Genomic DNA, 24863 nt, shown 5'->3' on the forward strand with positions numbered 1-24863 from the left:
ATGTTGCAGAGAGTAGGGAGAGAGGCTGCAGTGAAGGCGCCACACCCTGCACGTGACTCAGCAGTAGCGCTCTGCCTCTGTGACTGCCTGGCTTTCCTCCAAAAGCACTTCCCACCACGATCTCCCCCTTCCTGTCTCCTCAGGCCATCTCCCTGCAGTCAAAAGTAGTCCTCACTCTGGGATTGCTCTCCAACTCCTACACTCCAGCTCCCACCCACCATGCATTCTGGTGGACGTGCGTTCCTGTCTGGGACACTGGCCAAAAGAAGACCCTAGACAAGAAAGATGAGAGAAGAATGTCTTTTCAGAAACCCAAAGGGACTATTGAATATACTGCTGAATCAAAGGATTCTTTGAATAGTATAGCCCTGAAATGTAATACAAGCTGAACAAACTTGTTCAATTAAATATTCTCCGGAGCAGTTGTTAATAGACAGGTTTTATAATGTTCCCAATCCTGAATAAGTCTCCAGTGTTGAGCACCCTCCATCTTTAAGCCCCTTAAGTCCTCTGTCACAAACATCATCCGAGGCTGAATTTGATAAAACTACTAATCCTGATGTGGTCCACTCAAAAGAAACAACTCGCTCAACTGCTTTTACTGGTATTCAACCTGCATGAGTTGTATCTTCCACTTCTGAAGAGGAAGAAGCACTTACTGAGAAATTTCTTAAAATTAATTGCAGATACACTACCAGTGGCAAGAGCACAGTCAGTGGTATGTTGCTAGTTACACCAAATAATATAATGTTTGATCCACATAAAACAGACCCGTTGGCTCAAGAGAATGGCCGTGAGGAATATGGCATCATGTAGCCAGTGGAATTGTACATCTGCAATCTACAAAGAAATTTTGGATGGCAAAATAAAGGAATCCTTACCCATGGAGATAGATCAGTCATCAGGAAGGGACTTCTGCCACCTAAAGAAAATGATAAGAAGTAATACTGATTAAATAGACTCAAGAACCCATGATACAGGTAATGATAGCACCAGCACTGCTCCTAGGAGCACCAAGAGTCTCTTTCTGAAGATGTTGATGGAATCAGGACTCTCTCCTTTACAAGACGTGCTTATTTCTTCAGATGACCTGTGGCAAGATAAATTGCCTAGTGCATTGAGTCTGTGCAGACTGTCAATCAGAGTGCAGTAGAATGTTTGACAGTCCTATTGAGAGGGTAACAGGCAGGAAGGCCAGGGGTCTCCAAACAGAGGAAATAGGCTGCAAGTGCCAGACATTTTTCTCTCTCTTAAGCGGCAGGAGGAAACAAACCAGCAATATATTTTTTTCTTCTCTATAGAAATTTAAAAGGAGGTTTCTCTTAAAGTGCTGTGTTGCCATGACACCTGGTCTCACCTGAAGCTAACTACTCTCAAACCTTGAGTTAACCAATACATTTCTTTTTCTTATGGAAATGTTGTCTTAAGCTATGTTAATGTACCCCAGACTCTATCTTCAACTTGGTTCTGCCAAAGGGCCTAACCTACTTACTCAGATATTGTTCCCTAATCTATGTAAACGAAACTATTTGTTGGTAATCTGCCCTTCTACAAGATTCAAGTCAATCGTTTTATGGCCAGGGATGAATTATCTGGTGCCATACTAAATTCTAAGACATTCCTTTCTTTTCATTAACAGACTGTGAGTGACTATATAATCTACAGCTAAAGACTAGGAGGGGGGTACTCTTTTGCCCCCTTCTGATGCCTATATCAAAAGCTTTCTCTATCTCCTTTATACTTTAATAAAACTTTATTACACAAAAGCTCTGAGCGATCCAGCCTCATCTCTGGCCCCAGATTGAATTCATCTCCTCCGGAGGCCAAGAATCAGGGCATCTTATCATTCAGCAACAACCTTTCACTATCAGAGGCTGCTAGTACTCCTGATCACTAAATCTGATTCTGGACATACTACCAATGAAGTGGGGACTCTCTTAAACTGAATTAAATAATCTTGAAATGGCCACTAAGGAAGGAGATCAGGCTACAGAAGATCTTCAAGAAACATCAGTTCCTAAAGAAGAAAGCTTAGGCATAAAAGGTAACCAGGATTTTTCCTCTGAATGAGAATTCACGACACCAAGAAGTTGAAAAAAAGTATTCCTTGTGAGGAAGCAATAGATTTAAACAAAAGTAAACTGTCAACCCTTCTCCAGTGGACCACATTTTGTCTGAACTCTCCACCATGACCTGTCCGACTTGGGTGGCCCTACACAGCATGGCTCATAGTTTCACTGAGTTAGACGAGGGTGTGGTCCATGTGATCAGATTGCTTAGTTTTTCAGTCTGTCTGCTCTCTGATGGAGAAGGATAAGAGGCTTATGGAAGCTTCCTGATGTCGGTAGGTGCCCAATATGCTACTGGAAATCAGTGGAGAACTGACTCCAAAAAGAAGGAAGAGACGAGCCAAAGCAAAAACAACACCCAGTTGTGGATGTGACTGGTGATGGAAGTAAAGTCTGATGCTGTAAACAGCAATATTGCATATGAACCTGGAATGTTAGGTCCGTGAATCAAGGCAAATTGGAAGTGGTCAAACAGGAGATGGCAAGAGTGAACATCAACATTTAGGGAATCAGTGAACTAAGATGGACTGGAATGGGTGAATTTAACTCAGATGACCACTATATCTACTACTGTGGGCAAAATCCCTTAGATGAAATGAAGTAGCCATCACAGTCAACAAAAGAGTCTGAAATGCAGTACTTGAATGCAATCTCAAAAACGACAGAATGATCTCTGTTCATTTCCAAGGCAAACCATTCAATATCACAGTAATCCAAGTCTATGCTCTGACTAGTAATGCTGAAGAAGCTGAAGTTGAATGGTTCTATGAAGACCTACAAGACCTTCTAGAACTAACACCAAAAAAAAGATGTCCTTTTCACCATAGGGGACTGGAATGCCAAAGCAGGAAGTCAAGAAATACCTGGAGTAATGGGAAATTTGGCCTTGGAATACAGAATGAAGCAGGGCAAAGGCTAACAGAGTTTTGCCAAGAGAACTCACTGGTCATAGCACACACTCTCTTCCAACAACACAAGAGAAGACTCTACACATGGACATCACCAGATGATCAATATGGAAATCATATTGATTATATTCTTTGCAACCGAAGATGGAGAAGCTCTGTAAGTCAGCAAAAACAAGACCAGGAGCTAACTGTAGCTCAGATCATGAACTCCTTATTGCCAAATTCAGACTTAAATAGAGAAAACCAATAGACCATTCAGGTATGACCTAAATCAAATCCCTTACACTTATACAGTGGAAGTGAGAAATCGATTTAAGGGACTAGATCTGAGAGAGTGCCTGAAGAACTATGGAAGAAGGTTCATGACATTGTACTGGAGGCAGTGATCAAGACCATCCCCAAGAAAAAGAAATGAAAAAGGCAAAATGGTTGTCTTAGGAGGCCTTGCAAACAGCTATGAAAAGAAGAGAAGCAAAAGGCAAAGGAGAAAAGGAAAGATATACCCATTTGAATGCAAAGTTCCAAAGAATAGCAAAGAGAGATAAGAAAGCCTTCCTCAGTGATCAGTGCAAAGAAATAGAGGAAAACAATAGAACAGGAAAGACTAAAGATCTCTTCAAGAAAATTAGATACCAAGGGAACTTTTCATGCTAAGATGGCCACAATAAAGGACAAAAATGGTATGGACCTAACAGAAGCAGAAGGTATTAAGAAGAGGTGGCAAGAATACACGGAAGAACTATACAAAAAAGATCTTCATGACCCAGGTAATCACAATGGTGTGATCACTCACCTAGAGGCAGACATCCTGGAATGTGAAGTCAAGTGGGCCTTAGGAAGCATCACTATGAACAAACCTCGTGGAGGTGATGGAATTCCAGTTGAGTTATTTCAAATCCTAAAAGATGATGCTGTGGAAAGTGCTGCACTCAGTATGCCAACAAATTTGGAAAACTCAGCAGTGGTCACAGGACTGGAAAAGGTCAGTTTTCATTCCAATCCCAAAGAAAGGCAATGCCAAAGAATGCTCAAACTACTGCACAATTGCACTCATCTCACATGCTAGTAATGTTCAAATTCTCCAAGCCAGGCTTCAACTGTACATGAACCGTGAACTTCCAGATGTACAAGTTGGATTTAGAAAGACAGAGGAACCAGATATTAAATTGCCAACATGCGTTGGATCATCAAAAAAGCAAGGGAATTCCAGAAAAACATCTATGTGTGCTTTACTATGTCAAAGCCTTTGACTGTGTGGATCACAACGAACTGTGGAAAATTGTGAAAGAGATAGGAATACCAGACCACCTGAGAAATCTGTATACAGGTCAAGAAGCAACAGTTAGAACTGGATATGGAACAACAGATAGGTTCCAAAAAGGAGTACATCAAGGCTGTATATTGTCACCCTGCTTATTTAACTTAAATGCAGAGTACATCATGTGAAATGCTAGACTGGATGAAGCACAAGCTGGAGTCAAGACTGCTGGGAGAAATATCAGTAACCTCAGATATGCAGAGGACACCACCCTTATGGCAGAAAGTGAAGAACTAAAGAGCCTCTTGATGAAAGGAAAGAGGAGAGTGAAAAAGTTGGCTGAAAACTCAACATTCAGAAAACTAAGATCATGGATCCAGTCCCATCACTTGATGGCAAATAGATGGGGAAGTATCCGCTTCCCCATGTGGAAGCGGATATGGAAACAGTGACAGACTTTATTTTTGGGGGCTCCAAAATCACTGCAGATGGTGACTACAGCCAGGAAATTAAAAGACACTTGCTCCTTGGAAGGAAAGTTATGACCAACCTAGATAGCTTATTAAAAAGCAGAGACATTACTTTGCCAACAAAGGTCCATCTAATCAAAGCTATGGTTTTTCCAGTAGTCATGTATGGATGTGAGAATTGGACTATAAAGAAAGCTGAGCACCAAAGAATTGATGCTTTTGAACTGTGGTGTTGGAGAAGACTCTTGAGAGTCCCTTGGACTGCAAGGAGATCCAACCAGTCCATCCTAAAGGAGATCAGTCCTGGGTGTTCATTGGAGGGACTGATGTTGAAGCTGAAACTCCAATACTTTGGCCACCTGATGCGAAGAACTGACTCATTTGAAAAGACCCTGATGCTGGGAAAGATTCAAGGTGAGAGGAGAAGGGGATGACAGGGGATAAGATGGCTGGATGGCATCACTGACTCAATGGACATGAGTCTGAGTAAACTCCGGGAGTTGGTGATGGAGAGGGAGGCCCGGAGTGCAGCATTCCATGGGGTCGCAGAGTCGGACGTGACTGAACTGAACTGGATGGTGCTCTTCTGTTGAAACTATTGTGGTATATTATTTTTTAAACCATACTGATTGTTTTACTAAAGGAATCTAAAGATATCGAGGGAATGAATACTTGATATTGATATCTGTGAGGTTGGCACAAACAACTTTTGGACATGCTCAACTTAGTTAATCTTAGAAAGAAAAAACACATGCCAAACCAGTGCATACTTCATAGATCACTGAGTTCTAGCTTCAATCCACACTATAGCATCCTCTTTATTAATTTTGCCTTTATGTTCAATTTCACTTTAATAAAAATGTAATTTGAGGAGAATTCTGATTGTAATAGACCACAATGCACATCATCTGCAGGTCTGGGCATATGCTTTCATAATTCAATTATCTGATAAAGAGTTATAAAATGACAAAGGAGAATGAGAACCTAATGATTCTACTGGATTTAATATATAAAGAAAATATACTATTTACATATTGGTAGCTTAGCAGGGCAGAGAAGGCGATGGCACCCCACTCCAGTGCTCCTGCCTGGAAAATCCCATGGACAGAGGAGCCTGGTGGGCTGCAGTCCATGGGGTCGCTAAGAGTCAGACACGACTGAGCGACTTCACTTTCACTTTTCCTCTCATGCATTGGAGAAGGAAATGGCAACCCAGTCCAATGTTCTTGCCTGGAGAATCCCAGGGATGGGGGAGCCTGGTGGGCTGCCGTCTATGGGGTCACACAGAGTCGGACACGACTGAAGTGACTTAGCAGTAGCAGCAGCTTAGCAGGGCATTATCATAACTACCAAAACAATGAAACAGATGCATATTTTGTCAACATGTTGTGTCAGGTAAACTGTTTTATAGTCCTGTTGTTTTAACTTTGTTGCACAACTCCCAGAATATAGGTTCCTATTCAAAAGGAAAAAAACAACTTGTTTTTTTTTGAGTGGTATATGTTATTAATTACCATTAGCATTTGTTGTTATAGAAGGGCAATGATTATAGGGGAATATTAAAACTTGGTAGACTTGCTGAATATGAAAATTAATGTCAACTGACCTCAAAGAAGAGAAAAGATATATCAGTAGTTCTTATCCTTTCTTGTAGGAAACCAATAATAAGCCATTAAGGCAATAATTCATCAGTTAATTTTGAAGCTTCATTTACATAAAAAAGAATCCTGCTGTTATACACATGATAGTGAACTTATGCTGAAATTTAAGCTCTTCCAGATAAATATTGTATATTGTAAATTAATGTTTAAAGGTAGTTTTGATTGCCAGGTTGTTTATAGCACTTTATTCTAAAAATGAAATTATAAGTCAAATATTTGGCTTAAGTACTTTTAGTTGTATAGAACTTGAATATATTCAGGTCTTTTGAAAGTTTAGATAATTATCTAAAGAAAGCATAATGCTAGTAAAAAAGAAAATCTGATATTCTATTTAATATGCTTTTGCCAAATACGAATAGAAATGCAGGGCATCATTTCTTTGTCTGTGTAAAGCTCTCATTAAAAGTTACTAACAGTGTATAGATCAAATGTTTACAATATAAGGAACTGTAAATAAATATATCAGTTTTTTTCCCCCTTCAGTGTTCCATGACAGTATCTTGTCTCTGTGGAGTTGACTAATCATTAAAAAATTCCATATTGGATTTCAGTTATCAGAAGGTCATACTAGTGCATACCAAATAAAATTAAATAAATATTTTTTAAAATGTTGTAGAGCTTTATATGCTTAATTATCAACATAATGTTCTGCTGTCCCCTAATTGTTTAAATATTGACAACAGTTATGTCCCCCAAGGAGTGTCCACTCTTAACAACTGTCAGACAGACATCTAGGTCTGTACACCTGAGGGGTCTGTTTCCCTCTGCAGACATCCAAACCATGTGTTACAGAATTATGGCCAGGCCCTGTTCTTTTCCAACCAAGCTATAGCCTATAATTGTACTGATAAGGTCCACTTCATAGGAGAGTGGCCCACCCTGTAGTCCACAACCGGGACTACAGGATAAGAGGGATTTTTATCTGTAACAGGACCATTCCAGCTCACCACTCAACCTGGAGAGCACTAGGAATAATCTTAAGAGGGGCAGACTGGCCACAGGACTGCAGCTCCATGGGGAGGCTTTACTTATCATAAAGCAAAATTGAGAAATCTCACCAGACACCTTGGTTATATGATGGAACAGATGGGACAAGCCTCTCGTTTCTTTGGCTAATATAGCTCTTGACAATCGTCAAGATAACTCTTGATAACCTCCTGGCAGAACAATGTGGAGTTTGTGTGATAACTAATACTTCCTACTGCACCTGGATCAATGCGACAAGATGGGAAGAAGTTAATATTAAGGAAACACATGCTCAGGCAGAGTCACTTCACAGTTTTGCCAAGAATGATGTCATTTTCACTGTCTGATCAATACTTAAGGGAGCCCTCTTAAAGTTAACCTAGTCCCTTCCCTTTCGAGGCCATTAGCGGCTGCTGCTGTTCTCCTTTTAGGCCCTTGTTTGTTCAACGTTTTGGCTAACTTTGTGTCTTCTAGGCTCCAACGGTTTAAAATAAGACTCATGATGGCTCAAGGAATTCCCACCCATTACAGCAGACAGTGGCCCAGGTCCCTACAGGTTCTTGGAAAAAGTCAGCAAGGGACTTCTACACCTCTAGGGTAGGCTAGGGTCTGTGGCTCTTGTCCAGAAGGAAGAAGTTACAGAAGAACAAATGTTTGGCCCCTTACCCCTTCAGAATAAGGGGTGCAGAATTTCTTGGGGGGAATGAGACAGGCTGGGACCTGGACCCTTTGATAGAGTGCTTATACCTTGCCAATCATCTCCTCAAGCAACAAAATACAAAGAAACTCTAAGGTAATAAAAATAACTGTGTGCATGCACAGTTGGGGCAAATTATGAACACGATACAAAAAAACCAAAGAATGACCCTCTTGTTTGTATTAGGCTGTCGATGGGGAGCAATGAAGGAAATCAAGGGGCGATTTTACTCCAGTGCAGGACTGGAGTAAACAAGAATTAGTGAATCAGATTTCTGGATAAGATGGTGGAATAGAAGGACTTGAGCATATCTATCATAAAAAAAAATCAAAATCACAACTAACTGCTAAACACTGTCAACAACAAAAAAAAGACTCACATCTACCAAAAAGAATATTCTACACCCAAAGACTAAGAATAAGCCACAATGAGATGGTTGGAGAGGGGCTTTAGCAATATAATCAAATCCCATGCCCATTAAGGAGGTGACCCACAAACTGGAAAATAATTACATCACAGAGGTTCTTCCACAGGAGAGAGAGTTCTGAACTCCACAAAGGCTCCCCAGCCTGTGGGTCTGGCATTGGGAGGAGGAACTCCCAGAACATTAGGCTCTGAAGGCCAGAAGAGCTTGAGAGCAGAAGCTCCACAGGACTGGGGGACTCTTAGAAGGGTATACACAAGGTTTCATGTGTACTGGGATGTGGGGCAAAGCAGTGAGCTCAAAGGAACCTGTGCCAGACCTACATGTGGGTCTCAGAGGGTCTCCTGGGTAGGTGGAAGCTGGCTGTGTCTCACTGTAGGGGCAAGAATACTGGTGGCAGATGCTCAGGGGAACACCCTTGCCATTTTGGCACCAAGACCTAGCTGCAACCAACTGGCTGCAGACTCCAGTGCTGGGATGCCTCAGACCAAACAACCAACAGGATGGGAACACGGCCCCACTCATCAGGGGACAGGCTACCTAAAGTTGTCCTGAACCAACAGCTGCCTATAAACATACTCTGTGACATGGCCCTGCCCACCAGAGGGACAAGATCCAGTTCTACCCACCAGTGGGCAGGCACCAATCCTTCTACCAGGAAGCCTGCACAGTCCCCTTGGACCAACCTCACCCACCAGGGGGCAGATTCCAAACAAAAAGAAGAGTTACAACATGGCAACTTAAGGAACAGAGAACACAAACACAGAATGTTAGACAAAATGAGCTAGCAGAGAAATATGTTCCAGACAAAAGAACAAGTTAAAACCTCCAGAAGAATAACTAAGTGAAGGGGAGATAGGAAATCTACCTGCAAAAGAATTCAGAGTAATGATAGTAAAACTTATCCAAGATCTTGGAAAAAGAAGGGAGGCACAGACCAAGAGGATATAAAAAGTGTTTAATGAAGAGCTAGAAGCTTCAGAGAACAAATAGAGATAAATAATACAATAGCTGAAATGAAAATACACTAGAAGGAATCAATAGCAGGGACAAAAAGGAGGCAGAAGGACAGATTAATGTCCTGGAAGACAGATTGGTGGGAATCAATGCTGTGAAACAGAATGAAGAAATAATGAAAAGGTGAGGACAGTCTAAGAGACTTCTGGGACAACATTAAACATATCAACATTCACATTATAAGGCTCCACAAGGAGAACAGAGAAAGAAACAACCTGAGAAATATGTGAAGATATAATAGCAGAAAAATTCCCTAACATCAGAGGAAACATTCAATCCAGTCCAGGAAGCTGAGAGTCTCATTCCATACAGGAAAATTCCAAGGAGGAAACACTGAGACACACAGTAATCAAACTGACAAAAATTAAAGACAAAGAAACAATATTAAAAGCAACAAGGGAAAGTAACATAACATACAAGGGAATCCCCATAAGGTTATCAGTTGATTTTTCAGCAGAAACTCTGTAGGCCATAAGGGAGTGGCACAATATTTCTGAAGTGATGAAAGGGGAAAACCTTCAACCAAGAATACTCTATACTCAACAAACTTTCATTTGATGGAGAAATCAAAAACTTTGCAAATAGGCAAAAGCTAATAGAATTCAGCATCACCAAACCAACAAATGCTAAGGAATGTCTCTAGGCGGAGAAGAAATGGCCACAATTAGAAACTAGAAAATTATGAATGGGAAAGTTCACCTGGGAAGGCAAGCATACAGTAAAGGTAGGAAATCATCCACACACAAATATATCAAGACCAGCCATTATGAGGAAAGTACAAATGCAGGATGTTGGAAATGCATTTGAAATTAAGACACCAGCAACCTAAAAAAATCTTGTGTATATATGTGCTTAGTTGCTCAGTTGTGTCCGACTCTGCAACCCCATGAACTGTAGCCCACCAGACACCTCTGTCCATGGAGATTCTCTATGGACATGAATACTGGAGTGGGTTGTCATTTCCTTCTCCATGTGTATATAGAGAGATGGCTATATCAAAATTTCACGAGAAAAACAAACCAAAAAACAGTAGATACAGACACAAAAAAGAGAAAGCAATCCAAACACAACACTAAAGACAGCCATCAAATCACAAGTGAAGACATCAAAAGAGGAAGAAAAAAGATCTACAAAAAGAAATCCAAAATAATTAACAAGGTAGCAATATATATTGATAATTAGCTTAAATGTAAATGGAATAAATGCTCCAACCAAAAGATACAGACAGGCTAAATAGGTACAAAAATAAGATCCTTATATACTCTGTCTTCAAGAGACCCACTTCAGACCTAGGGACACATACAGACTGAAAGTGAGGGGATGAAAAAAGGTATTCCATTCCATTTCTTCCTGGAAAAAGGAAAATGGAAATCAAAAGAAACAGAGTAACAAATCTCATATCAGACAAATAAACTTTAAAATAAGAACTGTTGCAGGAGACAAAGGAGGACACTACATAATGATCAAGTGATCAATCCCAGAAAAGATACAGCAATTGCAAATATATATGCATTAAACACAGCCAGCACTACAATATATAAGGCAAATGCTAGCAGCCATAAAGAGAGAAATTGACAGTAACAAAATAATAGTGGAGGATTTTTAACACCCCACTTTCATCCATGGACAGATCATCCAGACAGAAAATTAATTAGGAAACACAAACCTTAAAAGACACATTAGACCAGACAGACTTAATTGATATTTATAGGACATTCCATCTGAAAAGAAAATATACTTTCTTCTCAAGTACACATGAAGCGTTCTCCAGGATAGAGCACATGCTGGGCCACAATGCAACCCCTGGTAAATATAAGAAATTGAAATCATATCAAGCATCTATTCTGACCACAAAGCTATGAAATTAGAAATCAATTACACAGAAACAAAACTGTAAAAAAACAAACATGTGGAGGCTAAACAGTATGTTACTAAACAATCAATGGCTCACTGAAGAAATCAAAGAGGAAATGAAAAAATACCTACAGACAAATGAACATGAAAGCACAACGATCGAAACCCTAGTGGCTCAGTGGTAAAGAATCAGCCTGCAATGCAGGAGATGTAGGAAACCCCAGTTTGATCCCTGAGTCAGGAAGATTCCCTGGAGGAGTATATGGCAACCAACTCCAGTGTTCTTGCCTGCAGAATCCCATGGACAGAGGAGCCTGGTGGGCTACACTCCAGAGGGCTAGAAAGAGTTGGACATGCCTGAAGCAACTGAGTACACAAAAGCAATTGTAAGAGGGAAGTTAATAGTGAAACAATCTTACCTCGGAAAACAAGTCACAAATAAACAATCTAACCTTACTTCTAAAGCAACTACAGAAAGAAAGACAAAACCTAAAGTTAGTAGAAGGGAAAAATCATAAAGATCAGAACAGAAATAAATGAAATAGAGATGAATAAAACAATAGTAATGGGAGATCAATGAAACTAAAAGGATCATACACCATGATCAAATGGGATTTATCCCAGGGAAGCAAGGATTCTTCAATATATGTAAAATCAATGTGATACTCCACCTTGACAAACTAAAGAATAAAAACCATATAATCACCTCAATGATGCAAAAAATCTTTTGACAAAATTCCACACCTATTTATAATTTAAAAAAATCTCCAGAAAGTGGGCACAATGGGAACATATATCAAAATCACAAAGGCCATATATGACAAGCCCACAGCAAACACTATTCTCAATGGTGAAAAACTGAAAGTATCTCCTCTAAGCTCAGGAACAAAATAAGGATTTCCATTCTTATGGCTTCTATTCAACATAATTTCAGAAGGCCTAGACATAGCAATCAAAGAACAAAAAAGAAACAAAATTGAAAAAGTAAAATTGTCACCATGTGCAGATAACATAATAAACATAGAAAATCCTAAAGATGCTGCCAGAAAACTACTAGCATTCATCAGTGAATTCAGTAAAGCTGCAGGATACAAAACTAATACAGAGAAATCTCTTGCATTTCTATACACTAACAATGAAAGATAGGAAAGAAAAATTAAGGAAACAATCCCATTTACCATCACATCAAAAAGAATAAAATGCCTATGAATAAACCTACCTATGGAGGCAAAAGACCAATACTCAGAAAACTTCAAGGCACTGGTGAAACAAATCAAAGATAATACAAACAGATGGAGAGATATACCATGTTCTTGGACTGGAAGAATCAATACAGTGAAAATGACTATAATACCCAAAGCAATTTACAGATTTAATGCAATCCCTGTCAAATTACCAAGGGCATTTTCTCCAGAATTAGAACAAAAAATTTTACACTTTGTATAGACAAACAAAAGATCCTGAATAGCAAAAGCAATCTTGAGAAAGGACAGAGCTGGAGGAATCAGGCTCCTTGACTTCAGAATATACCACGAAGCCACAGTAATCATAACAGCATACTGGCACAAAAACAGAAATATATATACATTAATGGAACAAAGATAGATGGTATAGAGATAAACCCACACATAGCCACCTAATCTATAACAAAGGAGGCAAGAATATACAACAGAGAAAAGACTGCATCTTCAATAAGTGGTGCTGGGAAAACTGGACAGCTACACATAAAACAATGAAATTAGAACACTCCCTAACAGCATGCACAAAGATAAATTCAAAATGGATCACAGACATGAATGTAAGACTGGACACTGTAAACCTCTTAGAAGAAAACATAGGCAAAACAGACTTTGACATAAACCACAGCAAGATCTTTATTGATCCACCTCCTAGAGTAATTAAAATAAAAACAAAAATAGACAAATGAGACCTAATTAAACTCAAAAACTTCGGCACAGCAAAGGAAATCATAAACAAAAAGACAACCCAAGGAATGGGAGAAAATATTTGCAAGCAACTGACAAGGGATTAATCTCCAAAATCTATAAATAGCTCATGCAGCTCTCTCTATATATATAAAAAAAAACAATTAAAAATTAGGCAGAAGATCTAAGTAGACATTTCTCCAAAGACATATAGATGACCAAAAAGCACATGAAAAGATGCTGAACATCACTAATTAGATAAATGCAAATCAAAACGAACGTGAGGGATTATCTCACACCAGTCAGCATGTGCTGAGTGGGTAGCCATTTCCTACTCCAGGGGATCTTCCTGACTCAGGAATCAAACCCCCATCTCTTGCGTCTCCTGCACTGGCAAGAGGATTCTTTAACACTGCACCACCTGGGAAGCCCACCAGTCAGAATGGTCATCATCAAAAAATCTGTGAACAATAAATGCTGAAGAGAGTGTAGAGAAAAGGGAACCCTCCTACATTATTGGCAGGAATGTAAACTGGTACAGTCACTATGGGGAAACGGTAAGCACCTAACAGAAGCAGAAGAGATTAAGAAGAGGTGGCAATAATACACAGAAGAATACAAAAAAATAGGTCTCAATGACCCAGATAAATAAAATTATGTGGTCACTCTTTTATAGCCAGACATCCTGAAGTCAAGAGGGCCTTATAAAGCATCACTACAAAGATAGTGGAGGTGTCGGAATTCCAGCTATTTACATCCTAAAAGGTATGAATATGTCAGCAAATTTGGAAAACTCATCAGTGGCCACAGAACTGGAAAAGGTCAGTTTTATTCCAATCCCAAAGAGTGGCAATGCCAAAGAATGTTCAAATTACCATATAACTGCTCTCATTTCACATGCAAGCAAGGTTATGCTCAAAATCCTTCAAGCTAGGCTTCAGCAATACACGAATCGAGAAAAAAGGTGGACTTAGAAAAGGCAGAGGAACCAAAGATCAAACTGTCAATATTCCTTGGGTCATAGGAAAAAACAAGGGAATTCCAGAGAAACACCTACTCTGCTTCATTGACTATCCCAAAGTCTTTGTGTGGATCACAACAAACTGCAGAAAATTCTGAAAGAGATTGGAATACCAGACCACCTTAACTGTCTCCTGAGAAACCTGTATGTGGGTCAAAGAGCAACAGTTAGAATTGGGCATGGAACAATTCACTGGCTCAAAATTAGGAAAGGAGTATGACAAAGCTATTTATTGTCACCTTACTCACTTAACTTATATGCAGAGTACATCATACAAAATGTCAGACAGAATGAATCACAAGCTGGAATCAAGATTGCAGGGAGAAATACCAAGAACCTCAGATATGCAGATGATACCACTCTAATGGCAGAAAGTGAAGAGGAACTAAAGAGACTCTTGATTAGGGTGAAAGATGAGAGTGAAAGCACTGGCTTGAACCTCAACCTTGAAAAAAACTAAGATCATGGTATCTGGCCCCATCACCTCATGCAAAATAGTGGAAGCAGTGACAGATTTTATTTCCTTGGGCTCCAAAATCACTGCAGATGGTGACTGCAGCCATGAAATTAAAAGATGCTTGCTCCTTAGAAGGAAAGTAATAACAAAACTAGATAGCATGTTGAAAAGCAGAGACATCACTTTGCCAACAAAGGTCAATATAGTCACAGCTACGATTTTTCCAGTAGTCATGTACGTATGTGAGAGTTGGACCATGAAGAAGGCTGAGCGTCAAAGAATTGCTTTTGAATTGTGATGATGGAAAAGATTCTTGAGAGACCCTTGGACTGCAAAGAGGTCAACCCAGTCAATCCTAAAGGAAATCAATCCTGAATATTCATTGGAAGGACTGAGTGTGAACTTGAAGCTTCAATATCTTGGCCACTTGATTTGAAGAGCTGATTCATTGGAAAAGACCTGATGCGGGAAAAGACTGAAAGCAAAGGAGAAGGGGTCAGGCAGAGGATGAGATGTTTAGATAGCATCACTGCCTGAATGGACATGAATTTGAGCAAACTCTGGGAAACAGTGGAGGACAGAGGAGCTTGGCATGCTGCAGTCCATGGAGTCGCAGAGTCAGACATGACTTAGCAACTGAACAACAACAACTGTGAGCATGGAGGTTCCTTAGAAAACTAAAAAAATTGAGCTATCATATGATCCAGCAACCCCACTCCTGGTTATATATCCAGTGAAAGTTGTTCAGTCAAGTCCGACTTTGCAACCTTATGGACTATACAGTCCATGGAATTCTCCAGGCCAGAATACTGGAGTGGGTAGCCATTCCCTTCTTCAGCAGATCTTCCCTACCCAGAAATCAAACTTAGGTCTCCTGCATTGCAGGAAAATTCTATACCATCTGAGCCACCAGGGAAACCCTATAATCCAGAGAAAATCATAATTCAAAAAGATACATGTACCCAAATGTTCACTGCAGCACTATTCACGATAGCCAGGACACGGAAGCAACCTAAATATCCATCATCAGAGGAATGGGTTAAGATATGGTACATATATACAAAGGAATATTACTCAGTCATAGAAAGAATAAAACAATGCCATCTGTAGCAACATGGATGGACCTAAAGATTATCAAACTAAGTAAAATAATTCAGACAAAGACAAATATCGCATATTACACATATGTGGAATCTAATTTTTTTAAATGATACAAATGAACTTATTCATAAAGCAGAAATATTTACAAATACCAAAAACAATATTATGGTTATGAAAGGAAAAACAGTGGTAGGGGAAGGAGATTAATAAGGAGTTTGTGATTAACATACACATACTTCTATAGATAGATGACCAATAACCAACCAAGACAGATAACCAAAAAGGACCTACCGTGTAACACAAGGAATTCTATCCAATATTCTGTGGTAACCTACATGAGAAAATAATCTGAAAAAAATGAATATATGTATATGTATAATTAAATCACATTTCTGTATCCCTATAACACAACATTGTAAATCAACTATACACCAATTAAAAAAAGAAAACACTTGACAACAATGCAAAGATGAGCAAGATGATACAGACTATACCTCAAGGAGTGTAGAAGAGAAAAGGACAACTTCAGAGAAAATGGTCAACTGTGCAAGCAAATCCATGATGGACAACTCCAGCTCCACACTGAGAACAAATAAAAGTCCTCAAACTAAAGAACTCATTTTAAATGATATAATCCTACCATTCTTTTTTAAACAAATGACCTACAGTTAATAATCTAGCACCAGAAAACTCTCTATCTACCTGAATTAGATAATTGTAAACCTATAAAGTTAATTCTTTGCCTAAATTAACTTCTAAATATAAGCACAAGCGGCCAAAGATAAAGCGAGTTCCCATAAGGGCACATTCAGTGGTTTCTGACTCTTTGTGACCCCTATGGACTGTACCCCACCCGGCTAAAAAGATGAAGCCTATGCACTGTCAATTCTTACACCCCAAAGATTGTGTGTGTGTGTGTGTGTGTTAGTCATGCCACTGTGTCTGACTCTTTGCAACCCATGGACTGTAGCCCACCAGGCTCCTCTGTCCATGGAATTCTCCAGGCAAGAATACTTGAGTGGGCAGCCATTTCCTTCTCCAGGGGATGTTCCCCACCCAGGGATTGAACCCAGGTCTCTAACGCTGCAGGTAGATTCTTTACCGTCTGAGCTACCGGCAAAGCCCACAAAGAATATCTTGGGTCTTCATTAATTTATTCAGCAAGTATTCTTTAAGTCAGATTCCCTAAAAGCAAGAGTCTAAGACAGAGACTCGAGATAAATCATAGTTTGAGGAGCTGCTCTCAGGAAAAACAGAGTGAGGGGAGCAGAGCAGAGGAAAAAGACTAAACAAGAATGTGGCCTGGGCTGGAGCTTCAGCCCCATCCCACTGGGAGCCTAAGTACCACACAGTAGGTTCCACCTGGGAGCAGGGACGCAGACCATCTGATCTGATGGTGCCCTCATCAGTAGCTACAGGCGTGAGCTTGTGCGGGTGGGGACGGGTGAGGGAAATTACCTCTGGGGTGAGGAGCACCCCTTGGCCAGACGGCTCTCTGCAGACTAGGGCAACTCAACAGCCAGTGCTCACGAAACCGGGGCGGATACGCATAACCTGGATCTGGGCTGTACCTACAGCTCCCAGGACACCATAGCACAACTTGAAATGCCTGTTCTTACCTTAAAATGAGAGAGGCAGGGATCCCTGAGGATGACTCCCAGCTCTGACACGCTCGTGTTCTAAGGAGTCCTAGCCGCGACTGAGGCACAGTTCGTGCTGATAAGAATTCTGAAGTTGAAAGGAACTCTGAAGCTGAAAGTCGGAGCTCCCAAGTCCAGAGGGCCATTTTGAGCCTGGGAGAGAGAGGCGGGGCTACGATTTATCCAGGGAAGGAAATCCGCTTTTTAAGGAGTAGCAGGAGCCCACGCCTCTGAAGGAGTGGCCAGCTGGTCGCACAGAACAGCCTAGGGAGGATCCCGGGAAGTCCATCAGAGGCACTCCAGCCTAGTTCTTGTACTAGCAAGAACCCCTTCCCGGGTCTACTAGCCAGCCTCCATCTGCTGGCTCCTCCAAGAACCGTACTACCCCGCCGGAAGGGTATGGGGATTCCTGCTCAATCCTTCCCCACCTTCAGCATCCCCACGAGTGTCTTTCCAATACCTTTGCATTTCTGGTTCAGACCACCTTTTCTCTCCCCTTGTCGGCAGGGGACGCTAGAGAGCAGCAAGCAAATGACTTGATTCAACCATCCAATCCACAAAACCTATAAGGAATCTTCACTCTTATCCTGCCCCTCTTTTTGCAAAATCCTTTCTGTATATTTTCTAAGTCCCACGCCGGGCTACAGTGAAAAGTGGCATAACGTAGGAATTACATATACATACTCAAAACCCAGAGTACCAGCTCAAAGCCAGGCTCTCCTATTTGGGAAGGTTACTAACCTTCCCCATCCCTTGTTGTTCTTACTCATAAGATGGGAAAAACAACAGCATCAGCCTCACAGGTGAGGATTCAGTAAATTACTACATGCAAACACCATGCAAACATCCAACTTAGGGACCAGAGGAGCAGACCTCACTTATGATCACTAGATGTATTTTACTAGGGCTCCTGAAACAGTGTAACACGACCCTGGGGCAGGAGTTGAGGGGTGGGGTAGGGTGGGGAGGGCAGTAATCAAAGGCTAGAAGTCCAAAATGAAAAGTGTCAACAGGGTTGAATCCTGGGTTGTTAGGAAAGGATCTGTTCTGGGCCTCCCTGCTTGACTTGCAGATGACCACTTCCATATTCACATAGCATTCTCCCTGCATGTGTGGGTCCAAAAGCCCCTGAAACAAACTAGAGGGGTGGGATGGGGTAGGAGATGGGAGGGAGGTTCAAGAGGGAGGGGACATGTGTATACCCATGGCTGATTCATGCTGATGTATGGCAGAAATCACAATATTATAAAGCAATTATCCTCCAATTAAAAATAAAATTTTTTAAAAAGGACACCAGCATGTTGGATTAGCATGTGTGTGTTCAGTCACTTCAGTTGTGTCCGACTCTTTGCAACCCCGTGGACTGTAACCCACCAGGCTCCTCTGTCCATGGGATTCTCCAGGCAATAATGGAGTGGGTTGCCATTCCTTCTGCTGGGGGATCTCACCAACCCAGGGACTGAACCTGTGTCTCCTATGACTCCTGCATTGCAGATGGATTCTTTACTGCTGAGCCACCAGGGAAGCCCCATATTGAGTTAGGGTTCACCCTAATTTTACCTTAGTTTAACTTTATTATCTGTATAAAAAACTGTCTCCAAAGAAGGTCACATCCTGAGGTACTGGGATTTAGGACTTAAATATATCTGTGGGAAGGGATACACAGTTCAACCCATAACATGACTGGCATGAGAGAACACATCTTTTTTTTTTTAATATTTTTTTAAAATTGGAGGCTAATTACTATATTTGGTGGTTTCTGCCATACATTGACATGAATCAGCCATGGGTGTACATGTGTTTCCCATCCTAAACCCCCTCCCACCTCCCTCCCCATCCCATCCCTCAGGCTCATCCCAGTGCACCAGCCCTGAGCACCCTGGAGAGAACACATCTTTAAGAGTGTTCTGATGGAGTTTCTCAAAAGATGAATTTATTATATCTAATCCATAATAGCCAATTATATAGATGAATCATGCAGAGATAGTAAAAGGGAAAGTGTTAGTTGCTCAGTCATATCTGACTCTGCAAACTCACGGATTGTAGCCCACCAGGCTCCTCTGTCCATGGAATTCTCCAGGCAAGAATACTGGAGTGGGTAGCCATTCCCTTCTCCAGGGGATCTTCCTGACCCAGGAGTTGAACATGGGTCTCCCACATTGCAGACAGATTCTTTACCATCTGAGCCACCAGGGAAGACTAGAGGTAGTGAAGGGTTAGTCGCTCAGTCGTATCCGACTCTTTGCAACCCCAAGGACTGTAGCCCACCAGGCTTCTTTCCATGGGATTCTCCAGGCAAGAATACTGGAGTGGGTTGCCAGGCTCTCCTTCAGGGGATCTTCCCGACCCAGGGATCGAACCCACACCTCTTACAAAACATCTGCATTGACAGGCGGGTTCTTTACCACTAGAACCATCTGGGAAGCGTCATGTAGAGGTAGGGAGGTAGGTAAATCAGAAACAGCCAGTGAAATAACAGGTTAAATTAACAGTCTCCATGGTGAGACATTATTCTTGAAGAATAATGTTTTATGATTATGCTCCAGGAAGAGAAAGTAATTTGTATTTGTTTATTCTACTCCAAATGTAATTTTGAAAAATTCAAGCACAGAAAATTCAGTTCCCTTGTAATAGGAGACAACAGTGTCTGCTAGGTATATATAAGGACTTTTGAAAATAGATTGTCCTGCTGACTTTTATTCTAAGATTATAAAAATAGTTTTATGCCTTTTGGTATGTCTGGACCAGTATTTTCCAAACTCTTTCTCAAGATGCTGTTACATATTATTGTAGATATTGTGGGAGAAATTGTCATCTCTAGATTACATGTAATGCCTAACAGAATGTAAATGCTATGTAAATCGTTGTAAATACAAAGTAGTTCTATGTAAATAGTTACCAATGAAGCAAATTCAACTTTTGCTTTTTGGAACTTTCTGGAATTTTTTTCAAATATTTTCTAACTATTGTGGGTTGAATTGAAACCAAGTATGGAACCTGTGGATATAGAAGGCCCATCATGCTTAGCTAAAAGCGTTCCTGAGCCAGCAAAGACAAATGCTTCTTGCTAAGGAATAATCAGCACAAAATTTCCCTGAGTTTATAGGGGAAATCTCAGAGATGTTGAGGGAAGCTGGTCTGACACCAGCCTCAGCCTCAGTGAGAACATGGGGGCAGAATTCTTCCCTGCAATTGTAACACATGAATGAAGTCAGCAGGTTGACACCTGCCAGATCATCTGACGTCACTGCAACTGGTTTGGGGGATTTTTAGTCAGGACACCTGCCTCCTTGCTCCCCTACGTGCTGAGAACCCTGGTCCACATCTATAAGGGAGGCTGGCTGCCCCCACTCTACTCCCACTTCCCTGCCTCAAACAACCCAAACAAGCTGGAGAGAAGGGACACCAGCAAACCCTTCAGGCCAAGGCCAGGAGGGAGAGTGAGAAGCCCTGTCCTGATAAGGAGAACCACCACAAGAGAATGAGGCCTCCTGGAGAGATCCACCAGTAGGATAGAAGAAAGGGAAGAAAACTGAGATCCAGGGGCTTCGAATAACATGCCCAAATTCACACAGCTAGTAGCAGACCTGGATTCAGGTCTCCATTTATCACTGTGGTCTAGCCACTGCTTCACAACTGCAAAAATCAAAATTGCTGGAGGGTGAGACAGCAAGACAAAGTGTTTAAGAAGAGGGTTCTCCCAGGGCAGGGTAGACAACAAAATCCTTTCACGTCACTCCCTATAAAAAGGCCCCACATAGTCCATTTCTATTCTCAGAAAGCTAAGGCCAAAAATGCTCAACCTTTTATTGGCATTTGCAACATAGCTAGTATTAGGGTGATTTTCTGACCCAGGATATCATGGCCTTCAGCCTAGTGACCATTCTTTGAGCTCCTTTCTCTTTCCCCACAGTAAAGAGAGAATTTGATGGTGATGGTGACAGTGATGGCTGTTTCCTTCACGTGCGCTCTCGATCAGAAAATCATCTCTACTTATCAACCTGCTGACATGAGCACACAGTACTAGTTTCATTTTCCAGCCCTGTGTGAAAATGTCTTGACTTAAGACAGAAAAACAGAGATAGAAGAAAAAGGGCAAGTATATAAAAATCAACCTTTGCCCTAAAACCGCCTCCAACAGAGCTTCCCAATCTCTGAAGTGCATAGGGATTACCTGCACTTGTTCAAATGCAGAATTTTCTTGGGCAGACCTGGGGTGGGGACCTGAGGGTCTGCATTTCTAACATGCTCCCAAGTGAAGACAATGCTGATGATCCTCAGACCACGCTAAGAATTATACAGAAAAATGTTTGGCCTTTCCGTCTGTTAGATGATGGCCCCAGATCAAACAACGTTTTCACTTAAAGATTAACTGTTATTCTCCTGACATCTTTCCTCATGTCACAGCAGTAATTTAGCCAATCAGATTTTACATCTAAGTGTGCAGCAAACCAGTTGTCTTTTTCTTAAAAAAAAGCAAAGGTTACCCTTCCTTAATCTTTCAAAATTTTTCTTAGTGACATGGCAAATTTATTAAACATTTTCTCCCACACTGTTGACACGGCTCAGTTTTACTTATTCATAAAATTGCTACAATACTTTAAGCAAGCAGGATTTTCTTGAAAAAAAAACAGTACACCTTTTGGCATTTGGAAGGAAAAAAGAATACTCACAAAATAATTATATATTTTTAAATGAAATTTATTTTTCCCCTGGGAATGAAAATCCTATTCTGAAAATGTTTCAAAATTAAAGTGCTTAGTTATATCAATCTAAAGCCAGTTTTGCTACTAGGTTACTAGGTTTATTTAGATACTTTTCTATCAATTTTAATATTTCCACTTATTTAACTTCTAAATTTACACACTATTCATTTAAATACCCATAAACTCTTGTTGAAAGAAGCATATGTATTAGTTAAAACTAACCAAAAATAAAGACATTTAAAAAGCAAAAAAAAAAAGTGTTTGTTTTCAATATTTATACAAAGAAAAAGCTATTTTAAAACAATCATATTTTCCAATGCTTGCTTATTTATGTTAGTGTGCAAATGTGAATAATTAATACCATTCAACTAGTTAACTAAAAAAGTGAAAATTTAGGAAATCCAACTATAGTTAAGATAGTCAATTTATCTAAAGCATTAAAAATAAAACAGTGAATTTTAAGTACACTGGATAATTAGAAAGCAAAAATGAATACTAGCAACATAGAACTCAGGAACTAGACAATACTGACTGAATAAAATTTTTTGAAGAGGTGAATAAATATATGACCTATCCTAAATGTACATGCCCACTGTAATTTCCCACACTTTCAAAATGATTCATTTTTCAAAACAGTCCACCAAATATGGAGATACTGAGGAGGCTATTTTGGGGAGGGGAGAGGGCGACTCTGTTAGGCTGGTGCAAAAATAATTACGATTTTTGTATTGTTGACTTTTGCTGTTTGATATTGTAATGTAATATCTTAAATAAATGTGGTTACATATCATTTTAATTGTTTCTCACTTTATGTTTCTTTGCTAATGACTTATTACTTGCTGCTTATTTTATATTTATTTTAGACTAGGAAAGTGACATTAGACAAAGAGCAAATCCAAAAAATTGTCATTTTGAAGTGTCATCTTATTCTACAAAACAGCAAGGAACCATTTCTCAACTGGATCATGATGTGTGACAAAAAGTGGACTGTATACAACAACTGGTGATGATCAGCTCAGCGCTTGGACAGAAAAAAGCTCCAAAGCACTTCCCAAGGCCAAACTTGCACCAGAATAAGGTCATGGTCACAGTCTGGTGATCTGCAGCTGGCCTGATCCACTACAGTTTTCTGAATCCCAAGGAAGCTGTTACATCTGAGAAGTATGCAAAGCAAATTAGTGAGATGCACCAAAAACTGCAACACCTGCAGCCAACACCGGTCAACACAATGGGCTCAATTCTGCACAACGCCTGACTGCATTTTGCACAAAAAAAGGTTCAAAAGTTGAACTAACTGGGCTAGGAAGTTTTGCCTCATCTGCCATACTTACCTGACCTTTTGCCAACTGACTACCAGTTCAATTATCTCAGCAACTTTTTGTGCGGAAAATGCTTCCACAACAGGCAGGAAACAGAAAATGCTTTCCAAGAGTTCGCTGAATCCTGAGGCACAGATTTTTACACTACAGGAATAAACAAACATTTCTCATTGGCAAAAATGTGTTGATTGTAATGGTTCCTATTTTGATTAATAAAGATGTGTTTGAGTCTAGTCATAATTATTTAAAATTCATGGTCTGAAACAGCAATTACTTTGCACCAACCTAATATAACATCAATCAAAACTGGAGGGAAAATTACAAATATTGAATCCTATTGTACACCTGGAACTAATTGATGCTATATACATCAATTATACCTAAAAAAAAGTTTTCTGTTTTGTTTGAGCCATTAAAAAAAGGAAAAAAGTGAATACAAAGAAAAAAAAAGTTAGAATTGGAAAAGTTCACAGGATTTTCTCTTTGGCTAATCATAGATAATACCAGAAAGTTCTTAGTATTTGTAACATTCAACCATAATTTTAATAACACTCAACCAAGACTTTTGTAACATACAGCCATGATTTCTTCAGAGCCAGTTAAAAGGAAAGACTGAGGTAACATATAGAATTTTGACAGAGGGCAAAAAAAAAAAAAAAAAAAAAATCACACAATGACTCTTTTACTGTCTCTAGAGCAAGCTAGCAATGCACCTGAACTTAAAAATACCATCTAAAATATTATATCCATTCCCCCACTCTCTTTCTCCATTCTCCCCCTCCAAAAGAAAGAAAAACACCTGCAGGTGTCAAATCTGAAAGTGACAGGTGCAAACATCACAGCTGAGGAAGTCATGTGTCCCCTCAGAGACTGTTACGGAGACAAAAAACAATAGGTCATTGGTCGGTACATTTTGCTAGGCTTCACGATTCATGCCAATTAAGGACACTGTGTGGACAACATAGCCTGATTTGCAAAAGCAAGAAAGAAAACTTATAATCTGTACATTTTCCCCCCAAAAGTCACGGCCAGCATTTTTAAAACACAGCAAAGAAAAAGAAGGGCAATTTGTCAAAGGAGGTTTGTTACTTAGGCAAAACCACAAATGAACTCAAACTCTTCTCTCAAGTGATGGCTAAGGGTGATTTAAACACAAAAGGTGACATGTGAAAAAGCATTGGCATGCTATAGAATTCCATTTCCTAAACTCATACTTTAAAAAAATTTTTTAAAGAAGGGCACTGTTTTTTTTATTTTCCCCCAAGTACCACATCAAGGTTGCAAAGGTCTTCAAATACACAAAGGCACTGCTAGTAAGCTAATGGTGTGCATTGCTCATGAACACATACACACCTGGCCTGAAGAGGGAG

General features: G+C 40.1%; 1 pseudogene; it reads left to right on the forward strand.

Annotated features, from left to right (window-relative positions):
• The first annotated feature begins 257 nt into the window (after positions 1-257).
• LOC122688327 lies at positions 258-23429 on the forward strand (annotated as a pseudogene).
• The last annotated feature ends 1434 nt before the right edge of the window (positions 23430-24863 follow it).

Source organism: Cervus elaphus, chromosome 33 (assembly GCF_910594005.1).
Source record: "Cervus elaphus chromosome 33, mCerEla1.1, whole genome shotgun sequence".
NCBI lineage: Eukaryota > Metazoa > Chordata > Mammalia > Artiodactyla > Cervidae > Cervus > Cervus elaphus.